The following is a 5,152-nucleotide window of genomic DNA, read 5'->3' on the forward strand; positions in this document are numbered from 1 at the left end:
TCAATGCCTTTATCACCGGAGGCAGAAAGATGAGGCAGCGAGTGTGCTTTCTGGGCAGTGGCATACAGCTTACCAGCCCCAGCATGAGGTGGCGGGTATGGTGCAACACTGGTCCAAGGTGTTTGCGACTCCAAGTGTGGTTGACACAGAGTCTCCATTAGCAACAACAGTCATGCTCCATTCACTTCTGGATGCTATCACTCCTTTAGAAGTGACGAATGCCTTAAAGAGCATGAGATCTAGCGCCCCAGGACTGGATCGCCTGACAGCGTCTGAGCTCCTTTGTTGGCACCAGCCTTCTATATCAGCCTATTTCAATCTCCTGCTGGTGCTAGAGGAACCTCCGGTACACCTGGCGCATTCTAGGGTGGTGTTCCTGCCTAAGGTTGCAAATCCATCATCTCCAGAGGATTTTAGGTCAATATTGATCACCTCTGTGCTCCTCTGTGCTCTACATAAAGTTCAAGCTTGGCATCTTCGTGAGCACCTGAAATTGTCATCACTTCAGTTTGTGTTTTTAATGAAAGATGGTTGTTTAGAAGCTACCACCCTTTTGCACTCCATCTTAAGGAGAATCCACTGTATAAAATCCCCATGTGCGATGTTGTTTTTAGATATTTCTAAGGCCTTCAACACGGTATCCCACGTCACTCTAGCCTGGGTGATAAGATCAAACGTCTGGGAGCAATGGCCTATGCCAATGACTTAGTGTTATTGGCGGAACATCCTATTCATCTTCAGGAAAAGCTGGATGTGTTAGGTGAGGTGTTACATTTTACTGGAATGGCACTGAACCCCAAAAAATCTGTTGGACTTACAATAGTGAAAGATGGGAAGAGGAAAGCAGTAATGTCTTCCACCTCTTATACTTATATGGGCAATTCCATTAGGCCTCTGGAGTTGAAGGAATCGGTCAGGTACTTAGGGCTTCAGTTTGATTGGAAAGGCCGGGTTAAGATCAAACATACCGGCAAGTTAGAAGGGATGCTGAATGAGATCTCTAGAGCACCTTTGAAGCCCTACCAAAGATTGTGAATACTTACAGGTTACCTTGTCCCAAAATTTATGTATGAGTTGGTTTTGGGAGTAGCTCATAGGAACACCTTGAGAAAGTTAGACAGGTAAGTTTGGCAGTCCGACAGTGGCTTAGGCTTCCTAAGGATACTGCCCTTGGGTTCCTGCATGCCTCCATCAAAGATGGGGGAATAGGGATCCCCTGTTTTTCCTCCGCCATTCTGATACCACAGAAAGATCGGTTTGCAAAGTTAGCTGCACAAACCAGTGCCCTGTCTGAAATTCTGAAGGGGCAGGAGGCCTTTCGAGTCATCTCAAATATTGTGAATTACCCATGCAAGGTTAATACTACTGTAATTACCACCAAAGATGAATCGCGGGCAGAGTGGCTTTAGTGCAATCCACTATCAATGGGAGGGATCTGTCTATGTTAGAAGTAGATCCAGCCAGTCATCACTGGCTTAGGGATCCCTTCAGGGTTTTGCCTCAGCTGTTTTTGTATGGAATCCAATGAAGGGGTGGGGTGCTTCCAACTAGAGCCAGGAGTACTCGAGGAGAGAATCAGCAGTTAACTGATAAGAAGCGTAGGGGTCCCTGCCGGGCCTTGGAAACAATTCACCATGTATTGCAGGCATGTGAAATTATACATGACGCCAGGTATGCTAGGCACAATAGGGTTCTGCAAAGACTGGAACAGCTAGTGCGCAAAGACGGGGCAAAAACATGGGTTGAATCGATTATCTGTTCAGCTTCTTCCTTTATCAAACCAGACCTTATTGAATCCAAACTTGGCCAGTTATGGATACTAGATGTTTCAGTTGTTGCCAGCTCACGGTTTCGTGAAACTGGGGACTTGAAAGTGAGCAAATATGGGTCATCTGTTCGCAGTTGTGATATTCTAAATTGGTGCTCCCTTCTGCAAGTCTTAAACAGTTACCAGTAGTTATCTCTAACCGTGGTTTGTGCTTTAAATCCTCAGGGTGCGGTCTTCAGGCTCTGGGCCTATCACATCGTGATATCATGGACCTCTGTTTGTAAACAATCCAAGGGTCCTTGAAGTGCTACAACGTGTATACTCGAGGAACTTTTGCTGGGGTCCGATGACCTTCAATTGAGATCCAACAGAAGAGCTATGATAGCCACGTAAAACTGTCTTTAGCGAGTTATTGCCTTGGAGGAATTGAGTAAGGACCTCGAAGCTTGTGTTGTTTTCGGTTACCTTGCTTTGTATTTTTTCCAATAATAAATGTTAATAGTAAGGCTGGACCTGAAGAAAACCCAAACAGATACAAGCAATCTCACATAATGAAGGTGGGAGTAACTATGACTATGGGATTTCTCCTAGTCATGTTAAATGGCATGGGCACCTCATAGCGACGTTGGAAAGGGTGCAATATCAGGATGCACATTCCTAGGTCTGTGTGTCTGGTGTTGTACCTGAACTAAGATCCAGGCCATCCTCCTGTTGGGCTAACCACCCTTTGTTTGCTAAAAACCAGCAAGGAAGAAGAAAATGTTTTGGTCCCTCTGGAATCCAAGATGACAGCAGAGATGGAAACACAGCATGGACAATCTCTCTAGCAGCAGCACCACTGGCTTCAATCAATTTCTTTGTTTCTGTGGTGTGAGATGCCCATCTACGCAAAGCCTCAGTATGTATAAATTCCATCATCATCCTAAGGAGCTGAATGCTGACCAAGCTTCAGCTCTTCCATCAAAACAACTGCATTGGTCCCAAGAAGACAATGAAAGATTAATGAGACAGGCCAACCGACTATAGCAAGAAGGGACGTTTGAGGAGGACCTTTATTAACTGTTGACCGGATTTTTCCTGGGGTGTTCTATTTGGGCTATTAAGAAACATATTCAATACATAAAATGGGTCCCTTCGGCACAACCTTCAGAACCATCTTGCCCACTGATCCCTACATCACTTGTATCCAACTCTACATCTAACTGGCAGAATACTCTTTTAGACTATGCCATTAGATATCTTCAGGAACCCAAATTGAGAGCAGACATCCTATTTTCTATTGCAAGTGACCTCCGCTCTAGCAAACTCATTCTGCAGCACAGTGTAGAGCTATTGGAAGATCATGCCAGACGATGGTTTCTTTCTAAGTGGAAACTGTCTGTCACACAACATTATTCCACCACTCAACATCAATCTAACAAATCTATCCAGAGAGATAATTATGCAACTATTCAGCATTTCTATAAACTCCAATGGAAAGATGCTGCCTCCAGTGTCCTGTCTGGGCAATGGAAAAATGACATAAGAACACAACACCTGGTATGAATCAGTATTGGTTATCTATCTTCGAGACTCCAAGCACCATTGACACAGAAACACCTGTTCAACCATCTACCATTCTATGGCCGATTCTTGGCATTGTCACCCTATCAGAAGTAACCATGGCTTGCGGGATATGGGCTCTAGTGCTCCTGGACTAGACCGAATAACTGCCTCTAAACTAGCTGCCTGGTGTCAACCCTCACTAGCAGCATACTTTAACCTATTGTTGGCAATTGAAGAACCACTTAAACATCTCACTTGTTCTCAAGTGACTTTTATACCAAGGACAAAAAGACCTTCTGGTCCAGATGAATTAGGTCCATATCTATCACTTCCACTATTCTATGTAGTTTTCACAAGATCTTAGCTTGGTGTTTACATGATACCCTGACTCTTTCTCCATTACATCGTGACTTTCTTAAAAAGGACAGATGTCTTAAGGTGACTACATTGTTACATTCCATCTTTACAGTAGAAGAATCCATAACAACCAGATACCATGTGCAATGCTGTTTCTGGATGTCTCTAAGGCCTTTGACACAATATCTCATCATATCTTATTCCATGTAGCTACTGCAGCTGACCCGCCTTCTCCTTTTGTTAAGTATCTACAACACCTGTACGAGAATTCCACCATTAAATTAGATGAAATCCCCACAAAGTGCAGACAAGGAGTCAGACAGAGAGATCCATTACCACCTCTCGTTTTTATCATGGTTATAGATGATATCATTCAGAAATCAATGTTTGGCTTCAGTGGGGTATCAGGTTTGACTTCAGTGGGGTATGGATCGGCTCCTTTGCCTATGTTGATGACTTAGTCTTGTTAGCTGAAAAATCTACTAGGCTGCAGGAAAAATTAGATCACCTGATTAGAGTCGTACACTCAGCCAGATCCCAGAATGATATTGAACCCCAAGAAATCTTTAGGTCTTACCATCATTACAGATGGGAAGAGGAAATGTATGGTCCTTCTTCCAACTATTTGTGCACAAATCCATCTATACAACCCCTAAGCCCTGATGAATCCACTAGATATCTTGGACTCCAATTTAATTGGAAAGATCAGCTAACCCCCAAAACATACTGGTAGGTTAAAAAGTATGCTTCAGGAGATTTCTAAAACATCCCTCAAGCCCCCCCCCCCCATGGCTAAAATTGTTAAGAGCTTATTTGTTGCCTAAATTCACATACAAAGTAATGTTAGGAAATTCTCATTGTAACACTCTGAAAAAATTGGATTGTATGATCTGTTCCTCAGTTCAGTGCTGGTTGTGATTGCCAGTGGCAACCTCTTAGCTATTTTCATGCAAATATCAGGATGATGGTATCAGTATTCCTTGTTTTTCAGTTTCAATACCATGCATGCAAACAGCTTGCTTTTCTAAAATTATTTCGAAATCTAATTTGATTTTCAACACCATCGAGCATCAAAGTGCCTTTCGCACATTAGAGAAATCTATTAATAAGCCTTGTAAGCTCAATTGTCTCACTGTTTCCACCAAGGCAGAAGTGAGAACGGAATGGAAAAATCTATTGGTACAATCAATTGATGGGAGGTTGCTGAGTGTTTCTGGTGTTGATCCAGCCAGCCATGAGTGGCTACTGAACCCATCCTGGGTTTTTCCACACCTCTACTTGTGAGGAATTCAATTGAGAGGTGGATTATTACCAAAAAATCAAAAGTACATGAGGCATCAATTGCCATTACAAATAAATTATGCAGAGACACCTGCAGGGCTCCTGAAACCTTAAATCACATCCTGCAGGTCTGTGAGTTAATGCACAATGTAAGATGTGCTTGACATAATCAAATTGTCCGGCAATTAGAATTATTATGCA

This window comes from Candoia aspera, chromosome 7 (genome assembly GCF_035149785.1).
Source record: "Candoia aspera isolate rCanAsp1 chromosome 7, rCanAsp1.hap2, whole genome shotgun sequence".
In the NCBI taxonomy this organism is placed as follows: Eukaryota; Metazoa; Chordata; class Lepidosauria; order Squamata; family Boidae; genus Candoia; species Candoia aspera.